This window comes from Mobula hypostoma, chromosome 24 (genome assembly GCF_963921235.1).
Source record: "Mobula hypostoma chromosome 24, sMobHyp1.1, whole genome shotgun sequence".
In the NCBI taxonomy this organism is placed as follows: domain Eukaryota; kingdom Metazoa; phylum Chordata; class Chondrichthyes; order Myliobatiformes; family Myliobatidae; genus Mobula; species Mobula hypostoma.
The window spans coordinates 42,993,191-43,007,531 of NC_086120.1; the positions used below are offsets into that span (position 1 = coordinate 42,993,191).

The 14,341-nt window shown below is 45.1% G+C and overlaps 1 protein-coding gene across 4 annotated transcripts in view; it reads right to left on the reverse strand.

Annotated features, from left to right (window-relative positions):
• The window catches only part of LOC134337527 (AN1-type zinc finger protein 5-like), a 42,418-nt gene extending 34,614 nt beyond the window's left edge, over positions 1–7,804 (reverse strand). For all 4 annotated transcript variants that reach the window (XR_010016018.1, XR_010016017.1, XM_063032615.1 and 1 more), the window contains exon 1: positions 7,706–7,804. The gene's annotated coding sequence lies outside the window, so the exon portion shown is untranslated. The remainder of the gene's footprint in view (positions 1–7,705) is intronic.
• Between the last annotated feature and the right edge of the window lie 6,537 nt (positions 7,805–14,341).

Here is a 14,341-nt window from a genome sequence, read left to right on the forward strand (position 1 = left end):
AGCACTTGATTATAGTCGGCTGCTGGTGATATGTAAACTGCGCTCAGGATAATGGAGGAGAATTCCCTAGGTAAGTAAAATTCACAGCACTTGACTGATAGGTGTTCAAAGTCAAGGGAACAAGAGTTTGACAAAACCACCACATCAAAGTACCACCGAGAGTTTATTGTGAAACACACACCTTCACCTTTTGCCTTTTCCGAATCAGCAGTTCAGTCCATTTGGAAGATCGAAAAGCCTTCTGGTCTGACTGCTGTATCTGGCATGGGGGAAAGCCATGTCTTGGCTCAGACATAGAACATAACAATCTCTCATTTCCCTCCAATATAGCAATCTTGCCCTCAGGACCTTAATTTTGTTCACCAGCGACTGTACATTTGCTAACAAGATTTTGGGTAGAGGAGGCCTCATCCCTCTGCATTTCAGCCTGGCTTGGAGTCACCCCTTCCTGCCTTGCTTCCGGACATGGTGATGAACCTTTGATCACTTACAGGTGCTGTACCTGCTTGGTCCACCAAATCCTTCAGAAGTTTATGAAATCTATACATCATTAAGTTGATTTAAAAATACATTTCTTAAAGAGAAATTACATGCTGCAGATTACAGTGAAAGTAATTCAAAAGGGGTATATTTAGAGGTTTTGTACGTAGCCCACCCGCAGAATGTCGCCGTGGTTCACCTGCATCATCTTGCTTTCTTGGTGGTGCAAACAGTTAGAATTCTCTCTATGGTACGTCTGTAGAAGTTTGATAGAATCTTTGGCGACATACTGCATCTCCTCAAACTCCTAATGAAATACAGATGCTGGTGTGACTTTGCCATAACTGCATCAATATTTTGGGCCCAAGATAGATCTTCAGAGATGTTAACACCCAGGAACTTGAAACTGCTCACGCTTTCCATTGCTAATCCCTCGATGAGGACTGGCAAGTGTTCTCCTGACCTCCCCTTCATGAAATCCACAATTAATTCCTTGGTCTTACTGCCTTTGAGTGCAACACCACTCAACCAGCTGATCACCTCACTCCTTCTGTAATACCTCATCTCAGCTGTCATCAGCAAAATTGCAGGCGGTGTTTGAGCTCTGTGTAGCCTCACAGTGCTATTACACATTTCATATTCGGCATTTGGTCTTCATGCCCACAATAGAGAAACCAAACACAGATTGGGTGTCTACATTGTGGAGCACATATATTTTGACTGTGAGCTTCCAGTTGCCCCTCACTAATTCTGCATCCCACTCTCACATTATCTGTGGCCCCATGTGCTGATATTAATGGTATTAACGCAAGTTTGGGCACAGCATCTTCTCGTGTTTGAGCATCTTATCTTGACAGGTTGCAATCTTCTGCATTCAATATCAAATTTAATAACTTCCAGTAACTTGCTTTATATCAGAATTGGCCAATTCTGCTATGAGTCATCTACCTGAAAGCGTGGCTCTCTCTCCACCAGTTCAGCTGGGCATTTCTTAAGTTTGTTTTTGTTACTCTCATGTATATCATTATTTGATTTCATTAATCACAATAGGTCATAATTGTGGCACAGTATCCCCACCCTCTAAGAGACATTTCCCATCCAATCCAACAATAAGATTGTTTTCTCACTTTTTCCAGTTCTAAGAAAGGGTATTCAACCTAAAATATTAACCCCATTTCCTTTTCCTCAGACAGGTATGACCCTTTAGAACAGAGATGAGGAGGAATTTCTTTAGTCAGAGGGTGGTGAATCTGTGGACTTCATAGCCACAGAAGGCTGTGGAGGCCAATCACTGAGTACATTTAAAGCAGAAGTTGATAGGTTCCTGATTAGTAAGAGTGTCAAAGGTTATGGAGAGAGGGCAGGACAATGTGGATGAGATGGCACTGGTGAATCTCAGCAACTTCTGGCTGGTGACCAACGAAACAAGGAAAACAACTACATACTTTGTTAAATCACTCTTCTGGTAAAAAAAAATCATTGCAAACAATAGTCTATAACTTCCCTTTGGACTTGGAGGCAATTTGATGTGGCAGAAATGAGACGAGACAAGACGAGGCAGCAGGCACATTGCTGAGAGCAGGAAAGGTTCAATCGATTTAAGCACCAGACTGAAGTTGAAAGGTTGGGAACAGCCGAATTGAGGCAGCATGATCCAGTCCCCAGAGCATATCGAAGCAACAGAACCAGATGTTTGGATGACGACTTAAGCACCATGCTGAATTGGAAAGGTTGGGTACAGGCTGAATCGAGGCAGTGGGATCCAGATCCCAGAACATATCGAAGAAACAGAACCCAATGTCTGGATGATGATTTAAGTGCCAGGCTGAATCGGAAAGGTCTGTATAGGCAGAATCAAAGCAGCGGGGTCCAAGTCCGAGAACGTACTGAAGCGAAAGAACCCGATATCCAGATGACGACTGAGGCGCTGGAACAGATTGAAAAGGTCAGGGTGTCAGGGCATGAGGCGAGGGATGGGCTGCTCCACCCTGCACTGAACTAAGGGTCTGGGGATGGATTCTCTTTGAGGACTTCAGATCAGAATGCCATTTGCTTGTGTTTACTGTTTGCATGATTTTTTATCTCTACACATTGGGTGGGTGCTTCAGTCTTTCTTCAATATGTGTTCCTTTTGGATTTTTCATGGCCGCCTGATTGGAGATGGATCTCAAGATTGTATAATGTATAAATACTTTGATTATAAATGTATTTTGAACTTTGAAACCAGCCATAATGCAATGATGGAGCAATAGACCAATTCTGTGACTATGTCTTATGCTGAGCATTGCCAACATCTTGTTTTTAAAGAAATTTCATTGCCACCCTGTTAACCTATGACAACACACAAAAAGATGGAGGATCTCAGCAGGTTAGGCAGCATCTATGGAAGGAAAAGGTCAGTCCACGTCTCAGGTTGCTCTTTTGAACTCCTAGGCCTTCAGGAAAACTTCAATGAAATTTTGCATGTGGAACTAAAGTCAAAATGTAAATTAATCAAATTGCACTATCACAACAGCACCAAGTGGTACACAAATAAGAACACTTCGAATTCAGAAATTTGTGAGGTATTTATGAGAGAGTTCATTTACTATCAGTTATACATCATGGAAATAAATTATAGGCCCAGAGTCTGTGCTGACAACACACACACACACTTATCTTCCTTTTTTAATCTTCCACATATTTCCATCAATTTGAACTTCACAAGTATAAAATAAATATTTAAACAATCACCAAAAGCAAAAACTACTGTAAAAAAATTGCACTAAGTAAACTTTCAATGTCAAAACGTTTCTATAGGCATAATATTCAGCTGGAAATGATCCGGGCTAGGACAAAATAAACTCCACCATGGATGGTTCCAAGTCCGACTGCAAGAGGAGGAGGGCTAGCAACCCCATCCTATAAAAACCCGGTGCTACAGAAACACTGGAGGATCTGGAGATCTCATCCCTGGGAAAGGAAGGAGAAGATGGGCTAAACCTGTGATAACTTGGGAGACTGGCCTTGGACAGGGGACTCTGGTGAGCTGCTGTCAGAGACCTTTGTCCCAGTAGGGGTGATGGGCTCAAGAAAGGAAGATGAAATAATTGAAATGGAAATTTCCTCCACCTCAAAATCAAAAACAAAAGACTTAAAACAATAATCAAATAGACAACAATGAATATATAAAACAATGAAAATTTGTGGACATCCAAGTTTTCAAATGCCAACCATCAGAAAGTGGAGTTTCCCAGCATAAAACCTAGATTCTGCTCACCAGGAAGTGCCGCCTTCACTGGTGCAGCAACAGAAATCACTCTGTTTAAAAACCTTCAAGGAAATTATCTAGGATTGCTGTTTATGACTCTTCTGTAATTAGAAATCCTACATGCAGACCATATTTGACTCAGCCTCAAGTTTTAGTTCAAACAAACTTTTGTGGGACCTTTGGAATTCAAGTTAAATATAATTTACCAAGACTGAGAAAACTCTTTCTCATCCCCACCCTCAGCACAGAAACTGGGATATTAAAGATGTAAGAGCATTTAGACAAGCACTAATGTTAGCAGTGGCAAATATACACTCAGTGGCCACTTTAGCCTCCAAATAAAGTGGTCACTTTTTTGCCACCACCTGTACCAAATAAAGTGGCCACTGAGTGTATGTTTGTGGTCTTCTACTGCTGTAGGTTTGACGTGTTGTGCAGTCAGAGATGCTTTTCTGCACACCACTATTAGCTGAGATACTGTCACCTTGAACCAGTCTGGCCATTTTCCTCTGACTTCTCTCATTAACAAGGCTTTTTCGCCCCCTAGAACTGTCACCCACTGGATATTTCTTGTTTTTCACACCACTCCTTGTAAACTTTAGCAGGAGTTCTCAACCTGGGGCCCAGGGATCCCTTGCTTAATGGTATTGGTCCACGGCATAAAAATAGTTTGGGAACCCCTACTCCAAAGACTGTTGCTGCCACATGATTGGGTGATCAGATACTTGCATTAATGAGGTGTGCAGGTGTACCTAAAAAAGTGGCCACTGTGTGCTACTGAAAGTTTAAGTTAAATAAAAATAATTAATGATTTGAAAACAATACTGCTGTTTTTTTTAAGCAACTCCATACTATGAACAAAGACCACAGTAACTTGCCATGTAACACCTTTATTAAAAGACACTACAATGAAGATTAGGGAAACATTTACTCCTCTTTTGTCATTGGCAAAAAGGGTGCAACCGGTGCTCATGAGGATCATAAATCCAAGAACGGATCAGCTGGACTGAGTGGTATATGCCAAACGTCATCGGGAAGCGGCAAGGAGAGGGAGAGAACAAGAATCGGATGAGGCCAGGGCCGTATGACTCCAGGATCAAAGAGTCAGGACAAAAAAAGACAAGAGAAGAAGAGACAGAGGAGGAGAGGCATGCACGTCTCCAGGATCAGAGACAAACAACAAACAGAAGAGATGAAGAGACGGGGGGATGAAAGGGCTGCACGTCTCCAGAATGACAAAAACAGGCACAGGAGGAAGAGAGAGAAAGAGACAAAGGAGCTGAGAAATGCACGTCTCCAGGATCAGAGATAAAGAACAAACAGCAGAGATGAAGAGACGGGGGATGAAAGGACTGCAGATCTCCAGAATGACAACGAGAGGCATAAGGATGGCAGATAAACCAGAAATGATGCCATCAAAAGTGTCCTTCGTTAAACGAGGAGCTATACTGTATTTGCTTTGCTACGCATTGTTCTTCTTTAATAAACTGAGGTTTTCTACTTCAGTTTCCAAAGCAAAACGATACCAATAGCATTCAGGAAAATTTAATGTTCATTCTGGTCACATCAGATTGCACTACCCTTTTCTCAAAGGGTGCCCCAACGGGTCACCCCATTGTCTAGTAAATTAATGAATCTGAATTAATTGGGAAACCACTAAAAGGCCAAAATCATATCTCGAGAAGTATATTACCTCAAAGATCGACAAGAACATTCAACTGCAGGAACAAACACATTCAGGATTGTAGGGAGTCATCATCATCATCATGCCCTATGATGTAGGCCACAGGATTCTCAACCTATTATGCCATGGACCCCTTATCATTAACCATGTTTGCCTGTGTTGGGGTTTCCCAACCAGGGGCCCACCGAACGGTCCATAGACCCCAGGTTAGGAACCCGTAACAAAGGTGATCACGGACTTTGTCCATGATCATTCTAGGCAAATCTTTCTACAGAAGTGGTTTGCCATTCTGGGTAGTGTCTTCACAAGATGAGTGACCCCAGCCACTATCAATATGTGCCATGTCATATGATGTAGGCCAGGGGTTCCCAACCTTTTTATGCCATTGAATTGAATTGAATTGACTTTATTACCTACATCCTTCATATACATGAGGAGTAAAAATCTTTATACTACATCTCTGTCTAAATGTGCAATTATAGTATTTTATAATAAATATTACGTATTATGTACAACAGGATAGTCAATATAACATAGAAATACAGTTGCGTCAGCATGAATTAAACAGTCTGATGGCCTGGTGGAAGAAGCTGTCCCAGAGCCTGTTGGTCCTGGCTTTTATGCTGCGGTACCGTTTCCCGGATGGTAGTAGTTGGAACAGCTTGTGGTTGGGGTGACTCGGGTCTCCAATGATCCTTCACGCCCTTTTTACACACCTGTCTTTGTAAACGCCCTGAATAGTGGGAAATTCACATCCACAGATGCGCTGGGCTGTCCGCACCACTCTCTGCTCTCCGGCAACTACTATTAACCGAGGAGTCCGTGAACCCCAGGTTGGGAGCCCTTGACCATGACTGATCTCGGCAAAGTTTTCTACAGATGCGGTTTGTCATTGCCTTCTTCTGGGCAGTGGCTTTACAAGACGGGTGGCCCTAATCATTATCAGAGATTATCTGCCTGGTGTCAGTGATTGCATAACCAGGATGTGATATGAGCCAGCTGCTCATACGACCACCCACCACCTGCTCCCACAGCTTCACGTGACTCTGATCGGTGGGGTGGGGGAAGAGGGTGCTAAGCAAGGTTACACCTTTCCCAAGGATGACTCGCAGGTTAGCGGAGGGAAGGATGCCTTACACTTCCTTTGGTAGAGAAGCATCTCCACTCCGCCACCCAGTTGTAGGAGGAACTGCCTTATACAAAAAGGAGAGGTAGGGAGGGAAGAGTTGAGTCCAAAGTTACAGAAAATAAAGAGGGAAAACAGATAGGTTGTCATTCAAGGACTGCACAAGTCAGTGGCAACAATTCTATAGGAAATCTTTCTACACCTTTATCATATTTTTTCTAAAATGTAGCCCTTAGTATCAGTAATTAAATTCATGGAATTTATACTCAGCAACTTGCTGCCAAGAAAGACAGTACAATGGAACAAGCAGTCATTGTAATGTATACAATCACTTTAACAAGGCCCAGAACATATCTACAAAGTACAGGACTAAGTAGCGAAGATTAAAGCCACAATGACTTTAAACCCAATTCCCTCCAAAGAAATGTTACAAGTTACTGTGAAAAACACCATTGCTTTTTCATTTAAATCCCTGCCACTGACCAAACAATTATTGGTTTTAAAAATTAAACGATTGCCCTTAACGATTCAAAAACTGTAATAAGGTTTTAACTAACACATTAGTGCCCTAACAATCCATTTTCGACACTTTGGGCTGACATTAATGGGGAAAAAACTGAATCAGCCTCAGTAATAGACTGTTGCAAATCAAACAATAGAAACAATACAACTTTAAACCAAGCAGGGAACAAAGAACAAGGAAAGACCATTAACCGCGAATGTCCAGAAAATGTCTATCAGCCCCAGGCACCAACAGCGCCTTAACTGACAGCGCGGCCACCCAATTGAGAGTGAAGCATACGGCGAATGTGTCCAATCAGCACGGGGCCAGTGGGCGGGACTTTCCCCGCAGCCAGTACGAACTGGTCTGGGTTAATCCCATTGAACGGCTGAGCCTCAACTTCCAGCCCGGAGGGGCAGCCGCTAACTTCACCCCGGGGCTTGGAGGGCCTCCGGTGGAAGCTGTGGGAGAACGGAGGATGGCAGTCACCCCCCCGGGGGAACAGTAATAACCTGCCCCTGTTGTGACGTGTGCAGCAGCCATGGCGACGGGCCGCTCCGCCCGAATGAACCAGCAATATTTTCCTCTCTCTCGCACCCCATAACGTCCGGCTGCTGACCCGCTCACCCGGCTAACCGGGCCGCCGAACGGACTCTCCTTTACCTGAACTGGCGGCCCGATGACACCGCCGAACCGCTCCGCTCCTCTCCCGGCCGCTGACACTGATTGTTCTTTGCGTCCGGCCTTTCCCCCCCTCCCCACCCCCCCACTTCCCACAAAGGATGCCGACGTCACCGTCGACGTCACGTTCCTGGCTCTTGTTACGACAGCTGTATATGTGACGTCACTCGCTGGGCACCTTCCTGATGTTGTGGAAGAACAGAGCATGTGATTTTTGCAAAAACAAACCTGCAGATGATTAAAAAGCTGAAATTAAAAAAGTAGAATTTATTGTCATCAGAATCAAGGTACATTTATTGTCAAAGTATGTATACAGTATACAACTGAGATTTGTCTTCCCGCAGACAGCCACAAAACAAAGAAAGCCATGAAGTCCATTCAAGGAAGAATATCAACCCCCACCTCAAGCAAAATTAACAAATCGCACAAATGGCAACACGAAAGGACAAGCAAAAACCACAGAAAATAAAACACAAAATTGAAAAAAATCCATATTCAGTTCTCAGAGTTCATTAGTCTAATTCACAAACCGCAGACTCAGAACTCCAGTACATCCCTCAACAGCATCAAGGAGAGAGAGAGACCTTTCGAATGTAGGAACCTTCCCTCTGGAAACAGCAGAGGCGAGAGAGAGAGAGCATCACACACAGACACTTCCCTCTGGCAGCAGCGAGTGAGAGACAGGTACGCAGCACTGAACACTTGCTCGCTAGCCTTCCGCACTCGCCTCAGTGTTTCAATCTTCCTTGACGCTTCAATCGGTGAGATCGGCCAGAAATGGAGTCAATCGTGGGTTCGTGGCCCCTCTCTAAGCTGCTTGGCCTCGAGGCCTCCCGGAACCTTCTTCCCAGATTGCTCAATCAGCCCATCAAACTGACTCCAACAGTGGCAGAAGCACATTTAGAAGGGAAAAAAAGATGTAAAAGTGAAAGAAATGGTTTTGTGGACCATCTTAACAGTGGCCAAACACTTTGACTCTGATTCCCATTCCCATGCCAATATGCCAACATCCACCAGAATGTCGCCCATGTTCACTGGCACTCTCTTCCTCCAGATTTACTATCAATGACCTGGATGGCATTGAAATTGTCGCTTTGCAGCAGTTACAGTACACAAAACTGCCAGAAATCACACAAACGGTTGATTGGAGCAAACAAGAGGAATGATGATATAGTGTTCCCCTTGCACAGACATTAGTTACAGGGTAATTTCCACCTCACTACACTCCATATGAAGAGTGCAATCAGAAATAAGTTTGTATATAGCATGAACACGAGGAAATCTGCAGATGCTGGAAATTCAAGCAACACACACACAAAATGCTGGTGGAACGCAGCAGGCCAGGCAGCATCTATAGGAAGAGGTACAGTCCTGACGAAGGGTCTCGGCCCAAAATGTCAACTGTACCTCTTCCCATAGATGCTGCCTGGCCTGCTGCGTTCCACCAGCATTTTTTGTGTGTGTTGCTTATATATGGCGTGAAATTTGTTTTGTAGCAGCAGCAGAGTGCAAAGACATAAAGTTGGTATAAATCATAAAAATAAATACTGCAAAAAAAAAGAAATAAGGAGGCAGACTTCATCTCAGGTCTCAGCCCAAAACATTGACTGTTTACTCTTTTCCATAGGTGCTGCCTGACCTGCTGAGTTCCTCCGGCATTTTGTGTGTGTTGCTCTGGTTTTCCAGCATCTGCAGACTTTCTTGTGTTTATGATAAAGATTGTATTCCTGGGTTCATGGGCTATTCAGAAATCTGATGGTGGAGGGGAAGAGGCAGTTTCTGAATCACTGAGTGTGATTCTTCAGGCTTCTGTAGCTCCTTCCAGATGGTAGGAATGAGAAGTGAGCATGTCCTGGGTGATGGGGGTCCTTCATAAAGGATGCCATGTGCAAAATATTACTCACAGTATCATTACAGGCACATAAATCACTTCACTAGAAAAATAAATTAAGAACATACATTATTCCAGAAAGAACACAATAAGAAAAAGCAAAACACACATAATGCTGGAGGAACTCAGCAGTCAGGTAGCATCTATGGAAATGAATAAGCAGTCAATGTTTCAGGCCAAGACCCTTCATCAGGACCGGAAAGAAGGGGGAAGATGAAAGAATAAGAAGGTGGGGGGAAGGGAAGGAGGCTAGCTGGAGGGTGATGGGTGAAGCCAGGTGAGTGGGAAAGGTCAAGGGCTGGAGAGGAAGGAATCTGATAGGAGAGGAGAGTGGACCATTGGAGAAAGGGAAGGAGGAGGGGAACCGGGGGAAAGCGATAGGCAGATGAGAAGAGGTAAGAGGCCAGAGTAGGGAATAGTAGAAGAGGGGAGCGGAGTAGAAAAAATGTTTTACTGGAAGGAAAAATCGATATTCATGCATCAGGTTGGAAGCTACCCAGGTGGAATAAAAGGTGACAAACAAGAGAAAATCTGCAGATGCTGGAAATCCAAACTCACACAAAATGCTGGAGGAACTCAGCAGGCCTGGCAGTGTGTGTGGAAAAAAGTACAGTCAATGTTTCCGGAAGTGTCGACTGTGCTTTTTTCCATGGATGCTGCCTGGCCTGCTGAGTTCCTCTGGCATATAAAAGGTGTTGCTCCTCCATCCTGAGGCTTTTGGCACAAGGGGAGGCCATGGACCGACATATTGGCATGAGAATGGGAATCAGAGTTAAAGTGTTTGGCCACTTAAGTTCCACTTCTGGCGGACAGAGCATAGGTACTCGTCAAAGTGGTCCCCCAATTTACGACGGGTCTCACCAATGTAGAGGAGGCCTCATGGGGAGCACCAGACACGATAGACAACCCCAGCAGATTCACAGGTGAAGTGTTGCCTCACCTGGAAGGACTGTTTGGGGCTCTGAACAGAGGTGAGGGAGGAGGTGAATGGGCAGGTGTAGCACTTAAACCACTTCCAGGGATAAGTGCCGGGTGGCAGATTAGTGGGGAGGGATGAATGGACAAGGGAGTCATGGAGGGAGCAATCCCTGCAGAAAGTGGAGCTGGTGGGGGGAAGGTAAAGATACGTTTCATGGTGCGATCCCTTTGGAGATGGCAGAAGTCGTGGAGGATGATATGTTGAATGCGGAGGCTCTTAGGGCGGTAGGTAAGGACAAGGGTATCTCTGTGACTCTAAAGGTGATAGGAAGATGGGGTGAAAACGGATGATCGGGAAATGGAGGGGATGCAGGTGAGGACAGCATCAATGGTGTAGGAAGGGAAACCCTGCTCTTTGAAGAAAGACATCTCTGATGTCCTGGAATGAAAGGCCGTGGCAGAAGGGAAGAAACTGAGAAAAAATAGCATTTTTAGAGGAATTAGGGTGGGAAGAGGTATAGTCAAGATAACTGTGGGAATCAGTAGGTTTATAAAAGGAATCAGTTGACAGTTTTGTCTCCAGAGCTGAAGGTAGAGATATTGAGAAAGGGGAGAGAAGTGTCAGAGATGGACCAAGTAAATTTAAGGGCAAGGTGGAAGTTAGTGGCAAAGTTGATGAAATTGACGAGTTCAGGATGGGTGCGTGAAACAGCACCAGTGCAGTGGAGGGAGTGTTGGGGAGTATTGCCAGGGAAGGCTTTGAACATGGACTGATCTACATAGCCGACGAAAAGACAGGCTTAGCTGGGGTCCATTCAGGTGCCCGTGGCTACTCCTCATGATTAGAGAAAGCAGGAAGAGCCGAAGGAAAAATTGTTGAGGGCGAGGACCAGTTCTGCTGGACAGCGAAGGGTGGTGGTGGAGGGGGAATGGTTGGCTCTTTTGCCAAGTAAGAAACAGAGAGCTTTAAGCCCTTCTTGATGGGGGATAGAAGTGTATAGGGACTGGACATCCATGGTGAAAATGAGGCGGTGAGCGTCAGGGAACTGAAAGTTAGGAAATCGTGAGCATGAGAGGTGTCGCAGATGTAGGTGGGGAGGAACTGAACCAAGGGGCATAGAATGGAATCAAGGTATGAGGACACGAGTTCAGTGGGGCAGGAGCAGGTGGAGATATTAGGTTTACCTGGACGGTCTGGTTTATGCATCTTGGGTAGGAGGTAGGAGGGAGCAGTGCAGGGTAAGGGACCTACGAGTTTGGTGGCAGTGGATGGGAGTTCTCCAGAATTGATGAGGTCAGTGATGGTGTCAAAGACAGTTTTCAAACGGTCCAGAGTGGGGTCTCCTTCAAGGGGTAGGGTTGAGGAGATGTCTAAGAGTTGCCATCTGCCTTAGCGAGGTAGAGGTCAGTGCGCCCCCTCTGTCTGCGGGTTTGATGGTAAGGTTGGGATTGGTGCGGAGAGAGTGGAAGGCGGTGCGTTCAGAGGGGGTGAGGTTCGAGATAGGGTGAAGGGTGCTGAAGCCAAGATGGTTGATGTCTTGTTGGCAGTTTGTGATGACACAACCCAGAGCTGGCAGAGAAAAAAAATGCATTTTAGTTCAAAAGTGTTTATACCTTTGCTCTACCGAGACTATAAGACTATAAGGCACAGGAGCAGAATGAGGCCATTCAGCCCATCGAGTCTGCTATTCCATCATTGGTTGATTTATTATCCCTCTCAACCCCATTCTCCTGCCTTCTCCCCAGAACCTTCAACACCCTGACTAATAAAGAGTCTATCAATGTCCGATTTAAATATAACCATTCATTTGTCCTCCACAGCTGTCTATGTCCATGAATTCCTCAGACTGACCGCCCTCTGGCAAAAGAAATTCCTCCTCATCTCGGTTCTATTGGGACGTACTTGTATTTTGAAGCCGTTCCCTCTGGTTCTAGACTCGCCCACTATTGGAAACATCCTCTCCACACCCACTCTATCGAGGTGTTGGTTGTGATTAGAGTTATGATGGAGTTTGAACTATCTTACTCCTCATTGTCCTGCATAACACAGGCTTGCTCTCAGAAATGTTATCACAGTGTAGTCTTGGAGAAGGGTACTGGTAACACAAATCCAGCAGGAAGTGTGGTGATTGACACGTACGGATGAAAATACACTTTCCAAAGAGTGATGTAGGTCTAGTGCATTAAGCAGGGAGCGAAACTGGAGCTGCTTTCAATGGACTGGGGCATTTTTGCTATACCAAGACTCACTGACCTTGAGAAGGCAACTGACACACTCGATTGAAGTCCTTGAGAGGAGAAACTTTGCATTCTGTTTCCACCTCCATTTCAGTACTTTCTGCCTCCTTGTAGTAGGAGGTCATGAATCCTAATCTCTGCCCTGCTAACCACGCCTTCAGGCCCAGTGTCAGAAATTTAGAGTGAATGCAGTTACCTCTGGTGTGAGGTCACAAAGAACACCCAACCCTCTCCCTTTAACTCATGTGGCTATAAGGCATAGGAACAGAATCTAGCTTTAGTCAACGTCTTCTATCCCACAGAACTGGGTGTAATGTTGAAGCAGGTTCACAGTTTGGTGAGTGAGACAGAAAGCACTGACTGCAAGTAAGTATATTAATCATTTATTTACAAACAGTAAAAATTTGACCAAACATTTAAGCCCCCCGCCCCCCCAAGTTACATTACCACAGAACTAAATAATCCACTAACATACTTCCTTTCCGATGGTTCTGGGGGTAAAGGGAGAGAGAGAGAGAAAATCTCTCACATGTGCTATTCTTTATACCCCCGAGGTATTTGAAACTGGACACTAGGTGCCATAGCACACAAGCCAACCAATGGGAAGAGCAGCTGTAGTTTTTAAACTGACCAATCACGATGGAAGCAGCTTTCAACCAGCAAATATGCCGCACCCCCTACAGGACACTGGGCCATGTGGTAATGTGCCAGGACCCCCACAGGAATAACACTGGACTGTTCAAAAAGCGCCTGTCAAGTGGGAAGAGCTAATTGTCCATTGTGCTCCCAGAGTCCCTTTACCAGCAACATTCAATTTAACCCCAACAAAAAACTTCTACAGGTCAAACAGCATCTATGGAGATGCTGTAGATCTATAGCTGTGTGGTGGAGAGTATATTGACTGGCTGCATCACAGCCTGGTTTGAACAGCAAATCCTACAAAAAATAGCAGGTTTAGCCCAGTAAGTCATGAGTAAAGCCCTCCCAACCATTGAGTACATCTACACGAGGCACTGGTGTGGAAGGGCAGCATCCATCATCAGAGATCTTCACCACCCAGGCCATGCTCTCTTCTCACTGCTGCCATCAGGTAGGAGGTACAGGAGTCTCAGGACTCTCAGCACCAGGTTCAGGAACAGTTATTACCTGTGGTAAACCATATATATATGTTGTAACATACATCAAAGTTGCTGGTGAACGCAGCAGGCCAAGCAGCATCTATAGGAAGAGGCGCAGTCGACGTTTCAGGCCGAGACCCTTCGTGACGAAGGGTCTCGGCCTGAAACGTCGACTGCGCCTCTTCCTATAGATGCTGCTTGGCCTGCTGCGTTCACCAGCAACTTTGATGTATGTTGCTTGAATTTCCAGCATCTGCAGAATTCCTGTTGTTTATATATGTTGTAACTGGGTTACCTGTCTGGACACACCCCTCTGCTGACTGCCCCTGTGGCTCCTCCCACAGACCCCTGAATAAAGGCGATTGTACCACTGCTCCTCCTCTCAGTCCAGGGGCAGATATTCAGCATGGACGAGGACCCATTTTACTGTTAATAAAAGCCTTTCAGTATTTT